Raw genomic sequence first — 15967 nt, forward strand, 5'->3', positions numbered from 1 at the left:
CAAAATTGCTATCCTTCTCTAATCAGTTTTCTGTCTGCCTGACTTCAATCCACACAATAATTTCGTAAGCTGCTTCCATATTCCTCTATTTAAAGCACTCTTAAAGAGCCCACTCTTGATAAAATCAAACCCAACGTCCTCTAAAGGCATGTTAGTCTTGATGCACTGATTCAGCTCCATTCCCTACAGTGCAGTCACCATAAAGAACTTTCTTGTATCTGCCATCGTCATCTACACTATGTGCTTGGAAACAAAGCTTTTGGTTTGGTTGGTTTTGCTTTGCTCTCTCTCTCTCTCTCTCTCTCTCTCTCTCTCTCTCTCTCTCTCTCTCTCTTTTAAAATTTCCTACAACTCCCATCTCACTACTCAACTCATGTCTAGTTGCCGTCTCCTATTGTGAGCAGCCTCAGTACTCAAGGGAAGAAAGGACCTTGACAGCCATTCATACATGCTGGAAGCAGAGCACCCAGTCCTGACTATTAATTTCTAGAGTTTCCAATGAATCAATAATGCCAGGGAAGATCAGGTGGACCCAAGGCTGCACCTCCTTATTTATCATAGACCTCAGCTACAGTTCCAGAAGCAACAAGCCCATGGTCTCTGGAGGTTTGCTCTTTCTGAGTCTCAATAAGCCATATGTTTCCTCCAGTGTTCACTAATTCTATGAGTTCTATTTAGACTGCCTCGGTATTGCCTTCCCAGTGATTCCTGATCCCCACAAAGAGTTTGATTCACTCTTCCAATGGTGTTTCTCACTTACAGTTCACCAGCTGGTTGGCACCACCCTCCTCTTCCAAAATTTGGGAAGGCTTAGATCACAGGCTACACGTTCCTGCCTCCCTGGCTGAGTGACTCTCCTCTTTCACTGAGGTTTATAGCTCGCTGGACTTGTCTTCATCTTGCTCTCATCTGTACTGTGACAGTTAATTACAACTCTATCTCTGCGGTCAGGCTTGCAGCTGCCTTGAGACCACAGGTTGGTTTTATACAGAGAGTTCTGTTCCCAGAATACACTGGGAATTTTCTTTTTAACTTTCGGGTACTTCTTGGCACACCCCTGCCCCAGTCTCTCCCACCCTGAGCCAGGTGCTTCTCATTTGATTATATTTTACATGCATGATCCTTGGGGGAGTCTTATCACATTTCTCTTTCCCCAGTAGTCTCTCTTACATTTGTGTTATACATTTATTATCCATATGTATGTGTATATGTATATATATTGAGAGAGAAATGATAAAGAGATGATTGATGTATATGTGACTGATACGTATATAGATGATAGATAGAAGTTAGATGATTACAAGATGATAGAGATAGATTATAGATAAATGATAGATACATAAATGATAGATAGATAGATAAATAATAGGTAGATGGATGGATGGATGGATAGATAGATAGATAGATAGATAGATCATATTAGCTCCCCATTACTCTCTTACCATGCTCGGCTTTCACTCTGCATGACCTCTTTTTTTCTTCCCAACAAACCCCCACTGCATGTGTGTGCATACACACATGTGTATATATGTATGTGTGTGTGTGTGTGTGTGTGTGTGTGTGTGTGTGTGTGTGTAATTATGTGTTTGGTAAGGCCTCTTGCACGACCATAAATGAGATTTATTTGCTTAAAGTTAATAGCAACTTGCTAGTGGTTACACCACCGAGGAATGCAATCTCACCTCCATTCCCCAGAAATCAATAAAATGTCTGCAGCCCCATGGGCAAGGAAGAGGCCTCAGGATCTTCCTATGAGAGACAGTTGATGGGCTGGTTTTTTTAAGATGACCACAGCTGAAAAGAGTCTGTGGCTATAGCAGCCGTGGCCCAAACAGCTGTCCCCAGCATTCCTCTCTATTCCACCCCACCCCCCAACACACACACTTCTCATGCTCTTTCGCTTGGCATTTCTTGATCCTGATACAAACCTCTTATTGAGGACTAAGCACTGAACAGTTAACTTAGTCTCACCACATTAACCCATTATGAGCCTTGGCATTAACGTCTGTCCACACCGGAGGCTTCTCTCACCAAGGCTGAGAGCATCACTGATTTGTGTACAAACATTAAACATTTAGAAAGCAATTTGACACTGTGTCCATTAAACAATACTGCCTGTGACCTCCTCAGCCATAGAGTTTTGACATACGTATGTACACACACACACACACACACACACACACACACACACACACACACACACGTATGATCCTTGGGGGAGACTTATCACGTTTCTCTTTCCCCAGTAGTTTATTTTACATTTGTGACACACACACACATAACACACACACACACACACACACAAATCCCCTTGCTATAAAACAGGCTTCAAATTTCATGAGAAAGTGGTTGGTTATACCCATAATGGTTATGCCCATATGCATCTGTGGGCACACATTCCCTGACATGTTACTATTATTGTAGCCCATGTGTAAGTTCATTGTTAACTCTGCCCTCTCAGCAGCCTACCTAACACCTTCCAACACTGTGAAGCAGGGAGGAACCTTCCAACTAAGTTCTAGTTTGCTTTCTTTATGTTTTGCAACATGTGGCAACTTCAGCGAAGGAGACTTAACTGTGTAGTTCCAGGGGGCAGGCAAAAGCAATGGCAGTACCTTGTATTGCTTAGGGGAGTTCTAAAGGCTCCTGATTAGCAGCCTATAAGGCGTCATTCCTTACCACCCACTGGTATTTCTATAGGTTTTATTTAATAACTACCTTTATCTTTACTTTCTTCCTAACATTTTGACAAGTCAATGTTTCTTACAGAATATGTTCATAATGTCTCGCTTACCTGCAATAAAAACATGGAATTCAAGACTGTCTGACTTGTTCATCTCCGTCTATTGGCAAACATATTAGTAGTGGCCTGTACACTCATTTTTACTGCATCATGTTTTATGTGCTCATGTGTACAGAAATCCTTTTATACGATGAGAATTGAAGTTTACAGTTATATATGTGAATTTACTAATGTGCTATCATTGCTTGTGCATTTCCTAATGTGAACTGTTTATTCTTTCCCCTTAAGGGCAACCATTCCCATCTGCTGAACTTAGACAAGACCCAATCAGAGAAAGCACAGGCTTTCCCACCTGAGTCCTCCCCAGGCCTCTGCTGTTTCTTTGTGACCTCCTTTGTTGCTCTCAGGGTAAGATGGGAGCACCACCCACCACTCCTCACATTTCCCACACGGAGATGGGAGCACCACTTACTACTCCTCACATTTTCTCAGCATCACCGTCATCCCCTCGGCCCTGATGAGGCTGTTTGCCTCTTTATACTCAGAATACACAGGTCCCGTCTTACCTACCTGGGTGATGTCCTACTTTTCTGTCTTTCCTCACATGGGTTCATCGAGAAGGTATTTACCATTACTATCAGCTTTCTCCCAGACTTCTCTTCTCCTCTGTATTTCTACGCGCACGCACGGGCGCGCGCGCGCACACACACACACACACACACACACACACAGCACAGCTCTTTGTGTACACAGATTAAAATGGTCTCCCGAATCCCTTTCTTTTCTTGCCTTCCCTGCATGCTTTTCAACAGAAATTCTCTCCTTCTAGTCATCCCAGCTCAGTGTGGGGGGCTCCTCTTTGGTTAGCTTTCTTCCCATACTTGTTGAATTCTAACAAGTTTTGTTCTACAGTTAACACAGCTGTATTGCTTTCTTGGATTCTGTAGGTCACATGCTCACGGCCACGAGGTCAGGCATACGTACAAGCATAAAGGAGAGGATAAAATGATCTCAGTTCCCACCTTGTTGTAATGTTCATTATCAGCAGTTTGTCGGAAATCATCCTGGGAACGATGAAAGATAAGTGACAGCTGGAAAGAGAGAGACGGAAATGGGATGATATATGGCTACTCTTAAAGACCGAACTGCAAGAATTGAAGAAGGGATGGAGTAAATTTGTATTCTGAAAAACTTCAGCTCTCCATGTTCTTCATACTACTCTGAAGATCAACATTGCCTCGTTGGGAAGGAAAAAAATACCTTAGAACTTGGTGAATTTGAGACTGGGCATAAATGCTTTACCCTATGGTAAATGGAAGAATTGAAACTTTATTTTAGCATGATCTATTCCCTTTGCACACTGTTGTGTTATATGGAGTGTGTGTGTGTGTGTGTGTGTGTATAGATAGATAGATAGATAGATAGATAGATGTGTGTGTGTGTATATATATACACGTATATATATGTGTGTGTACGTATATACATACATATATATGTGTGTGTGTATGTGTGTGTACATACATATGTATACAAATACATATATAATGTATATACACACATATATGAATGATCAGTGACATCAACAGAAATCTTCAAAAACAGATTCTGTCTCAGTCATTGACGGTCATGTGAAGAATGAGTAAGTAAGTTAGACATTCATTGCCCATGGTTTGGGGAGATTTATATCAGCACTATTTAAAAACAGCCATTGTAACCCTATATGTAAGCTTTTCTCTGAGCTGCCCACCTTCATTCTGGAAAGTACTTCCTTTGGTCCACTGCGGGTTTTGTATGGAATCTGAAGTTCCTGGCCTTTGCTTCTGTAGTGCCCTTTGAAACATGAGATGGTGGGCACACAGGAGAGGGGATCTGAGGAAGCTGGTTTGAAAGAGATGAGAGTTGTTTGTGTTTTGAAAACACGTCTTTGTAGGTTGATGGCTGTTGATTTCTGTGGTATGGCCACGGTCACATCCCCGAACGTTACAACGTCTCATCTTGAGCCTTGTACGGTTTTGGCACTAATCTACAGTCTTCTCTTCACAGGTGTGTATGCTCTTCTGGTAAAGGCTTCTGTCTGAACTCAGCCGTGTTCCCACACTCAAAGTCAAAAGACCATTCATGTGCAAACACAGCAGAATACTTAAAAGCATCACGCACACCCTCAGAAGAATCCAAACTGAGCTCCTGGGAGCTTTCCGGGTCAGGAGATACTATTTTGTCACAGGGGAGTGAGTAGCGAAGTTTATTTTCACAGAAGAGGGGTAAGAACACTGCAAGGAAGAACACTGCGGCCATCAGAATCCAACAATCTCAATCGTAGCAGAACTATTGTATTTGAAAATTGCAGTTTCTCTCAGAATGCGCTCTAATCACTTTGCACAATGCTTATGATATTTAGGAAACGTGGGACAGAAAGCTTTAAAGGAAAGCACAACTTTAGAGAGGTTGTCAGTCTACGTGAGTGCAGGTGTCCATCCATCTACTGTAGATAAGCACTTTTAACTGCACGATGCTATTTTAGATACGAGAAAACAAGTCACTGGATGCTGTTAATTTTGCCTGGGTGTCAACAGCAGAAAAAGCAACAGTTGGTGTTTCTGAGTCTCCCCCCACTTGATTCTTGGCAAATTTTCAAAATAGACTGGGTGGGGCTCCCATACATCGATGGCTCTGTTGTGCTCCTGACTCTGGAGCCTGAACACGTGTGACCCATTCCCTCAGGGCAATTTGGATTTTAAAATCGTATACCTGCTGGTAAAGCAAAAGAACCTGATGACTGGCCTCTGTGTTCACCACGCTTCCATAGAAGACTGCGTATCCAGGAGCTGATCCATTTATTATACTGTATGTGGCATCTCCTGGGTGACAGCCACATTCATCAAAGCTTCAGTTGCTGCAAAGGGATAATGTTCAGGAAATATGTGAGCAGCTATCGCTCTTGCCCCATGGCTCTTCCCAAAGTTAATTGTAAAAAACCTTCTCTCTACCAGACTTCCAAAGAATTCAAAATTCGTGTCTCCAACTTTTCGGAGAAGCCAAAGTAAACAACTGTTCATAAATTTTTCTTTAGCTACAGATCCCTCAAAGGAGCTCTTTGTTTGAGCATCCAGCTTCAAAGTCCTATCAGGGGCAGCTTGCTAATGGTTTACCATCACAGACTCTAGTTTCCAGGTATATTTTGAGTCATGGGCTCTCAAAGTATTGAACTTAGACTACAGTATTGTATTTCCTTAGCTTTCAGAAAGCTGAGAAAAGGGGTGGGTAAAAGACAGTCACCCCAGACACAACCCAGTGAGAAGCAAATCCAAAATCAAAATGGCCTGTATACAAAGGCAATTTGAAAGAATAGAACAAAATTAAGCACCTTTAGTTTTCACTGTCACATTTTGTGTCCTTGAAATAGCCTTACCTGCTGCAGTCTGAGAGTTTAGACAATAATTTTGTGTTTTTAACTTTATTTCTACAACCACTTTGGAAGCAAGTTATTTATAGATAGATGGATAGATAGATAGATAGATAGATAGATAGAGATAGGTATGTATGTATGCATGTATGTATGTATTAATGAACATGGAGCAACAGATTTATATGAAGCTGAGCCTTCTAACATATTTTATATCCGAATATTCAGCTTTGTGAAGGAGTTGTGTACCATCAGTAAGCAGAAGTGAGCACAAGTCAAAGTTAACTATTTTCTTTTCTACTGATTTGAGGCTTTCTAGATTTAGGTCTGACCAGCAAAATTCATCTGCCGTTTTCATAAATGCATCCTGGAAAAGAGACAACTCCAGGAGCTAGGAGATTGCTCAATCAGTACAGTGCTATCCTGCAAGCACAGACCTGAGACTGTATTACCAGCATCATGGAAAAGCAGGACATTTACCTACATATCTATAACCCCAGGGTTTGGACCAGGAGTGAAGTCAGGTGGATCCTTGGAACTCATTGGTTAGTCAGCCTAGCTGGGTAGGGTAACTTGGAAGTTGGGTGAGAAGCCATGGCAACCAAGAAAGGCACCTAATTCTCTCTCTCTCTCTCTCTCTCTCTCTCTCTCTCTCTCTCTCTCTCTTTCTCTCTCTCTCTCTCTCTCTCTCTTTCTCTCTGTCACACACACACACACACACACACACACTTGTATCTCCATACATGTGTGCACAAATCCATACTAATGAACACCATGCCCACTACACACACACACACACACACACACACACATACACACCATATATCTCCATACACATGTGCACAAATCCACACTAATGTATACCATGTACACACACACAGGCACACAGATAACAACTACATCAGTAGGTGTGGTCAAAGTGGAATGATAGTGTATGCTCCCAAACCGTTAACTAATTTACTATCAACAGCTTCTGCCTTGCAGAATATTCTCATGCTCCTTTAAAATGGAGAAGCAAAGCCTGCCCGGCTCTTCCCAAAGCAACGTTGGAATTGTGCACATTTGTTCAGAGAAAACGCTTGCCATTGTTTCTGCGGCACTGGGACTAATTAGGTCAGAACATTTTCTTTTGATTGTCTCCCTTTTCTGAATTTAATGAAGGTGGAAAAAGAAATCAAGCTAATTTTCCCTCCACATGCTAGAGCCCTTTACCACATTTGGAGGACAATTAAGAGCATCCAGAGCACATGAGATGGACGAGGTGGTGGCAGGAAGTGGGCGTGGCTCTGGAACAGATCTTGGGAGTTTCCATGATGCAGAAGCCTCCCTCCCGCGCCAACACCCCCCCCCCCCCCCCCCAGTCTGTCCGCTAAGAGCTTGTGCCCTAGAAGGCTGGAAGTTACCCTCATGGTGAATCTGCGCATCAGTACAAAGCAAACAGAGACCTTCTTTCTCAAACCTCATTTGCATAAATTGAAACTTGCTCCAACTGGCTTGTCTTTGCCAAGATGTTCCTCAGCTCTTATGTAGCAGTTCTGGGGTCTGCCCCACCGGTCTTCTCCTTCCTGAACGTTTTCCCCTCAACTTCCCCAGGCTTTCTCAAATCAAACCGGCATAATTTCTCTCTGTGAAAGCTCAGTTGGTGACCTTGGGAAGTCAGAGCGGCTTCCAAAAGGAATTCATTACTGTGTTGAGGTGACATTGGCTTTCATGAAAACGAATGTTCTGAAACAAACTATCAGCTTTGGAAAAATAATTCATCACATTCTCTTTTGGCGGGGAGGGGGATAAAATGCCTCTCATTAAAAAGGACCTCTCTCTTGTGTCGGTATCCTGGGCGACCTGTCTGTCATGAAAGAGTCGTTGGGACAGTCCGCTGTTCGAAAAGCCTGGAACATGGACGCTTTCATGCTGACTTTCAGGAGAACAAGGTGTATCATGAAAAACTCAAAATTATTCCCCTGTGGTTCTGTTGAAATGATTCTGATATGTTTCTGAGGGTGTACCTGGGAGATGCTGCACACCGGACAAAGCTGGGAAGTGGGGTTCCCAGGCTCTGGCCAGTTCAGTGAATGATAGAGAAACTTCTGCTGTTTCTGTCAGCTGACTCCTCTCACTGTTTGGGCAGGCACCTTCTCAGTTTGCTTCTTCTCAAGGAGAGAGAATACTGACCACTTGCTCCAGGATTTAAAGGTTAAAAAACCACCTTCTGTGATTTTTTTTTTCTTAATTTCGAAAGATTCTAGTAAAGTTTTTGTTTAAGTCTAAGGTTAATATCTAGCCTGCAAAAAAAAGCTTATTGGGTAAAGGGACATGCTTCCAGGTCTGACGACCTGAGTTTGATCCCCAGGGTCCACATGGTACAAGGAAAGAAGTTACAAGCAACTTGTTCTCTGGCCTCCGCAGGCTTGCTGTGGTACCATATGTGCACACACGCTAAATAGATATCAAACTTAGAAAACCAAGCACGTGTCTAATAGCTTAAACCTTCATATCATGTCTTATTTACTTCAGACATTTACTTATTCCAAAGAAGGTAGGGATTTCATTTCAATGTTTTTAAAATCATGTATGTATATGTATATGTATATGTATATGTATATGTATATGTATATGTATATGTATATGTGTTTGTGTTGGCACGTGTGTTTGAATATAGGAGCCCGCAGTGACCAGGAGACGGCATTGGATTATTTGGAGATGGATTTATAGGAGGTTGAGAGCTGCCCAATACAGGTGCTGGGAATTGAACCTGGGTCCTCTGCGAGAATATTAAGTGTTCTTAATCACTGAGCCATCTCTCCAGCTCCACTTTTCTCTTCTCTTTCTTTGTGTCTTTCTTTCTTTCTTTCTTTCTTTCTTTCTTTCTCTCCTTCCTTCCTTCCTTCCTTTCTTCCTTTATTTATTCCATTCATTCTTACCTTCCTTCCATTCATATATTTTTTCTTTCTTCCCTGCCCCCTCCTTCTCTTTCTTTTTTCTTTTCTTTCTTTCCTTCTTTTTCATTCACTCATTTTTCTGTCTGACTTCTTTCTTATTACTGTATGAGTGATGTGTATGTGAGCACACTTATCAAGGTGGACACATGAAGGTCAAAGGACAGCTTTGTCTTCTTCCACTTTTATTTGGTCCCAGAAATCAAATGGAGATCACCAGGCTCACGTTGCAAGTACCACAAAGCCACCAGACCTTCTCTTCACAGGAATATATAAATTATGAAGGGATGGAGTGAAAACCTTTGTATCCATGCTCAGTCACATTCCCCTCTCTCCTACCCTAGAGACAAACACTCATAAATCTGGTATATACTTTATCAGTCTCTGGCTATAGAGCTTTATTGTTTATCTTAATATGATGTGTTCAATACACACAATTCTACTCTTGTGTAATTGTCACAATTCCAGTTTGCATTCTGTCAGGGTCCTGGCACACCCTCGAAAGCCCGATTCACTTCCCCTCCTCAGCTCTACAATCTCTAAGTAAATGGTGAAGTGATGGGTAAGAAATAACAAAACTTAGTTTGGGCCAGGGACCTATAAGCAGAAGTGTAAAAGCTGGGCTCTCAAGAAAGCCTGTGTTTCTTGATATGAAGACACAGGTTCAGATTTGCCCTTGTTTTTTATGCTTGGACTCCAGGACTAAACAAATATGCCTCATCTGGCATAGGAACTATTACCTTATAACCTTAAGAATGAAAGATACCAGAGAAGAAACAGAATAAGCCACAAACCCAGTGAAAGGGGCCCTGGCTGCTCACTGGAGTCTGTATGAAAGACAAACCAAGTAACCATTTCTACACACATTATGCCCTGTTCCCCTTTGACCCCAGACAGAATTAATTGCCTGAGATTCCTGTCCCTCACTTTGTGGGATCAGACTGATTTGTGGCATCTACAAAGCCACCTTTAGTTTCACTGTAACAGAACACGAGTATATACCACTATTGGATTTTAGAACCGTGCCATTAATACAATCTTATTGGATTAGGGCTGTAGACAAGTAGTCCTGATTCACAAAGCATTACTTTGGTGTAGAGAATTTTACAGAAATGCCAATATCCTAACAAGTTGTTCTGAGACTTACTTTCTTCATTACTTTGTCCATAGTCTACCATGACACTATGTAGGTGTGTATTGTGTGTGTGTGTGTGTGTGTGTGTGTGTGTGCCTGAACAGAGAGCTCTAGCCCCAGACCCCTGTTTACCCTTCAAGACAAGACCTCACCAAGTTGCCTAGGCTGCCTTGACATGTGGTTGCCCAGGTCTGTTTTACATGCATTACATTCCTTCTGCCTTAACTGTTCCAGTCACTGCAATTACAACCTGCACCAGCAGGCCTGGCTATATCCCGTTCCACTATACAAGTTCTCCCAGCCACTTCATTTCTTACGGGTATTTAGGTTATATCTGACTCTTTAGTTACCAGTTACATTGCCAGGGAATCAATCTCTCTCTCTCTCTCTCTCTCTCTCTCTCTCTCTCTCTCTCTCTCTCTCTCTCCCTCTCTCTCTCTTTTACACACACACATACACACACACACACACACAAACTCATACTCACATTCAATGAGGGCTCTCGCTGACAGCTCTGAGGCTCTTACTTGCTGCCAAGTGGCTTTTCATTGATAGTAATTTCATGTCTTCACGAAGTACTGATGCTGGAAGACATGTTTGTGTTGTATGCTGAACAACTCAATATGCTTAGTCCTTTATCCTAAACATGGATCATTTCTTTGCAATGAGAATATCCAAGATCCTCTTCTCTGGCTCTTTTGAATTACTAAATATAAAACCATTGACTGAACCATCCCCCCTTTTAACCGATTTCCAGGCGTTATTCTGCGTGTCTCTCTGTTATGGGATTTCCATTTGTCATTCTTGTCAAGTAGATTCCTAAAAGTCAAATTATTATTTGTGAATGATCATTTGTCTGTAGGTGTGTATAAATGTTCATAATGACAATTTTTAGGCATCTATAAACTATATTGGGTCAAAATTTCTTGCTTCCCTTATTTCATTTGTTAAGGGTTTTTTTGGGGGGAGGGGGGCACTAGAATGGGAAGTAGCTAAAAGAGATTTTGACTTCCACAAGCTTCATGTTTCCTTCTTTCCTTCTCCCTTTAAAGGTAAACCCTCAACTGGGGCACTTTTGACCTTGGGGGCCAGGTATTTCTTGCTGTTGGGTTGTCCTGTGGAATAATCTCAATGGCCCCCAGTAGCACAAGCCTACACAGGCATGAACACCAAAAATGACCATAGGTATTGCCAAGTGTTCTCCTGGGAACTGACATGTCATAAAATAACCCCAGGTTTATCGTTCTAAATAAATACGTTGAAATGGAGACGGAAACCCACTGTCTTCTGGCTAAGATCGGGGAGTGCAACAGAGCTATGGTAGTATTAAGCTGGGAGACAGTAGTCAGTTTGAATGTATGTAGATCAGTCTATGACCAGGATGTAAATCAAGATCAGCATTTACTCATCGAGGCTATTTTGCATTGCAGTCAATTAAATCTAAGCAGAATATAATTGCCTCTTAAAAGATAAATGTGGGAGAATTAGATTCTATAATTTGTTGTAGAAATTCTTTATGCCTGAGCTGACAAATTTTAATTTTCTTTCACTTTTTCTCATCTTCTACCCCCATCCTCTTATATCATATCAAAGAGGGTGGGTGAGGAGTCCAGGCAGAGGTATAAAGATAGCCAAACACAGTAACCGTTGGTGCTGAGACAGAGGAGATTCAAGGGTGACGAGAAAAACGCTTACCGGACTCACACACTGCAGGGAGAAGGCTGTAAATTAGCTCTCTGTACTTTCATGACCACTAGGCAAAAGGAAACCTGGTCAGTCACGGTCCCCAGGGACCATCTGTCAGGGACAGTGCTGCTGGTCCTGAGACCTAGGTCGGACAGGAAGTCATCCCACCGGGTCTGACAAAGGCCCTCTGTACACCCTGCATCAATCAGCATTCTCAGCAAACACTGTGATAAGTTAGTTGCCCAAGTTTGGGAGAGGCTGTAATTGCCTTTAATATATATATATATATATACCAATTGTAATTTACAACTCACATGATTACTCCCGAAGTCACCAAAACAGTGTGTGTTTGATTATTTTCTACATAATACTTTAAAAAGAATTCTTACTTGTGACATTCTGCAATTTTTTGATGAATTTATGTCTTTTTGACTCTACTCTTAACAGGCTTTTAAAATTCCATGATTTGTGCCTTGACTCCCCCCCAGCCCCCAAATACTCAATGGAGCCATTGTAGGGTCACTGCGGCTTGTGCTACTAACTTAATAGCGATTTATGTAACTTCATTCCCCCAGTCAGCTCGGTCGCTCACACACTGTAAGTCTCAGGGGCACCTTATAAATTAATAATTTTTAAAAGCCTATAATAATAGCTGCGAAACCAGCAAAACCCGCACTGGGCAGGTTTCACTTTCTGTTCCAAATTGCTAGCACGGGTCTATTAGCAAGCAGTACAAGACAAAGCTTAGAACGTCTTTGCCTACAATCTATCCTTAAAAGAAGATTCTGCGGAGTCGGTCCAGGTGAAATAGCTAAAATTTTCAGTGCTTGTTGTAATTCAGAAAACATCGATGTTTATCATCATCATTATCGTTGCTATCGTTACAAAGAGTGAAAGTTGGGATGCATAAATAAAGCCCTGCCCCAGGGGCAGCCTGCAGCTATATTCCAGCAAGTTACCGTGCGACTGTATTAGGAGAATTTTAACCATCATCAATAAAAAATGAGCCTCACCATTATAATGGCAGTTTCCCCAGTGACGGCTGGTTCTGCTATTACATCTCTTAGTAAAAGGGCGATTCTCTTCCCCCATTATATGGTGTCAACCCATCCACCTTTCTGACATGAAAATATAATGCACAATCTTACATGGGCTCTTCCCTGGTGAAGACGCATGCCCATGAAGACGGGAGGCATGGCCACAACGATACTAAACCGTGGGCAGAAAGGAGAAGTAAATTACATTAAAAAAAAAAAAAAAAAAAAAAAGCAATAACAGCCCTGAAATACTTCCATCCCTTTATCCAGAAAGGAATAGAGCTGAATTAAATTGGATAAAAATACGTATTTTACAGAGTGAGCCAGTACTTTTTAGTGGCAGAATTAGGGCAGACCAATGCCCTTGATGCTATGCTGGACACACACTGTCTGGTACTCCAAGAGGAAGCAAATCCTTCATTATACCCCAGGCTCGCTGGGTCAGGCCTGTGAATAGAGAATGAAAACAAGTCATCCCAGCAGCATGGTAGTTAGAAGCCCCTTCGTCAACCACTCTTTGCCTTTCCATCCCCTAAACATTAGTATTTCTATCATCATCATCATCATCAGCATCATCATCATCATCATCATCAATATTATTGCTACAACTACTACTACTATAACCCAACAAACCCAAATGATGTCATCAAAGGTATACACAAGATTTATGGGTAACCCCTTGAAGAGTATGCACAGGAAAGTTCCAGAAGAGAACATTTGGAAGAGCATTTCTGAGTTAAGGTCCATCCCCGCCCCTTCTTAGCAGTCTCCACTTGGGATAGCCTTCCTCTCAGTACAAGGGCATCTGACCAGCTGACACGATTCCCTACTCTAAGAAACAGTGGCCACCTCCTCTGCACACTCTCTGTTTGTAGCCAATTGGACTTTCGGAATCAGATCTTTCGTTTTTCCTCTCCCAATGGATTTGGTAGGTCTGTTGTGAAAAACCTTCATTCTTTTGTGGGCGAAGGATCATAAAGGCTAACCTGCCCAGAGAAAAAAGGATGTCAGAGAATCAAATACAAGAAACAGAGGATGGCTGTTGAGATGAAGCAGAGGCTACAGAGACTTTTGGCAAAGACCAAGAGATGGAGATTAGGACCTGGAACCCAGGCAAGGAAGGAGAGAACCAATTTCTACAAATTGTTTACTAATCCTCACACGTGTGTACTGGCACTCAGGGGCCACATGCATCCACACCAAATTAATTAATTAATTAATATTTAGAAATGGGAGCCAAGGTTTAGTTTATCAGTAGGCTATACTGAGAGGAAGAGAGGAATCATCTTCATGGATCCCCACTCAACAGTCCCTCTGAGGTCACACTGAGCGGCACACTTCTCAGGTGTAGTGAGATTCCAAGGTCTTGGTGCCAGGGTTCTGTCGTGCTTCTGAATCTGTACAGGGTCTAAAGCTTCAGGTGTGTGTCTTAGTCAGGGTTTTACTGCTGTGAGCAGACACCATGACCAAGACAAGTCTTATAAGGACAACATTTAACTGGGGCTGGCTTACAGGTTCAGAGGTTCAGTCCATTATTATCAAGGCAGGAGCATGGCAGCATCCAGACAGGCGTGGTGCAGGAGGAGCTGAGAGTTCTACATCTTCATCTGACAGCTGCTAGCAGAATATTGGCTTCCAGGCAGCTAGAATGAGGGTCTTAAAGCCCATGCCCACAGTGACACACTTACTCCAGCAAGGCCACACCTACTCCAATAAAGCTGCACCTCCTAATAGTGCCACTCCATGGGTCAAGCGTATACCAACCATCACAGTATGAAAAGTCCTAAAACTGTTTGAATCCTTGACTTGCCAAGGAAACATTTCCTGATCCAGGACCTTCTCAGGGCCACCCATAGGAGACAAGAAACTACATATGTGGACTCTGGCAACCACATATGAACTATGGCATGTTGGTACACACATGGACACACACTAAAATAAACAAAAGTTAAAAAATAAGATTAAGGTGCAATCTTTAAGATCAAAGATTTGGAAGAGAAACAAAAGATTTTTTTTTTAAGGCCTGATGGATGTCCTTGGTTTTCTGCAATCAATTTGGGTCAACATATCTTTTATCTCTGAAGAAAACAAAATTAGTGGCAAAAGATCACTTACTTATAAATCAATTCTTAGCAAATATGTGGGACTTCTAAGTCAGAAAAATACAGAGATTGTAGTGATAATAATTAACAAATTACTCTTTGATGTAGGAATGAGAAAGAAACATATCAAAGATACAGCATTTATTAAGTGCTGCTTTTTGCTGTTGCCAGAGCTTAATAAAGGCTAAGATGAATAAGAAATAAATCCTCGAAAAATACATTTCAATAAATAGATGGATGTAAAAATAATAATTACATATAAATGTAAGGAAACGCAAGTGCTTACCTTCAGGAAATATAAGAGAACGAACTTGGAATCTGGCATATTTCCAAGGATACTTTTCAATGGAGAGTAAATGTGGAAAAAAAAATCTCTCTTTGACTGTTTTCTACTACTGTTTTTGAAATTTTAACTAATTTTATGGTTTGTCTGTTTGGCTAAGCAGCTGATTAGCCAAGGAGATCATCATGTTGCAAGAGATGCGTTGGTGATCCAGTACATCCCAAGGGTGGGGCCATGGCTGAGAACCATGAGGGCCATGAAGCAAGCATGGTATAAAGAAAGCAGAAAAATCTCATTTCTATTCACCCTTCCTATTATTTTCCCTCCACATAGCTGTGAAGTCTTCCCCTACTGACTACAGACTCACCTTCTGTGGGCTAAGTAGCAAACATTTATACAAGTAGCCTTCATAGTCTTTCAAAAGTAAAAGTCTTCCCTGTTTTGTTAAAAAAAAAAAAAAAAACTGTCACGTGTTCCAGTTAAATCAGTTTTGTTGATAACTAATTTCTATACACCACACTCTTCTACTAGGTAAGCAAGGAATTATTTTTTTCTTCAGTTATACTTAAAATTACCACCACAGCAGCCAAGATGCCCCAACAACAGTCTTAGCTGCGATCACTGTCATTGTGTTTGTGCTTA

The 15967-nt window shown here is 41.7% G+C and overlaps 1 protein-coding gene across 1 annotated transcript in view; it reads left to right on the forward strand.

The window, feature by feature from the left end:
* The window catches only part of Tmem26 (transmembrane protein 26), a 59601-nt gene extending 53406 nt beyond the window's left edge, over positions 1 to 6195 (forward strand). The window contains exons 7-9 of the transcript XR_013105208.1: positions 3032 to 3151; positions 3691 to 4051; positions 4787 to 6195. The gene's annotated coding sequence lies outside the window, so the exon portion shown is untranslated. The remainder of the gene's footprint in view (positions 1 to 3031; positions 3152 to 3690; positions 4052 to 4786) is intronic.
* Positions 6196 to 15967: the final 9772 nt, after the last annotated feature.

Source organism: Arvicanthis niloticus, chromosome 20, assembly GCF_011762505.2.
Source record: "Arvicanthis niloticus isolate mArvNil1 chromosome 20, mArvNil1.pat.X, whole genome shotgun sequence".
Taxonomy (NCBI): domain Eukaryota; kingdom Metazoa; phylum Chordata; class Mammalia; order Rodentia; family Muridae; genus Arvicanthis; species Arvicanthis niloticus.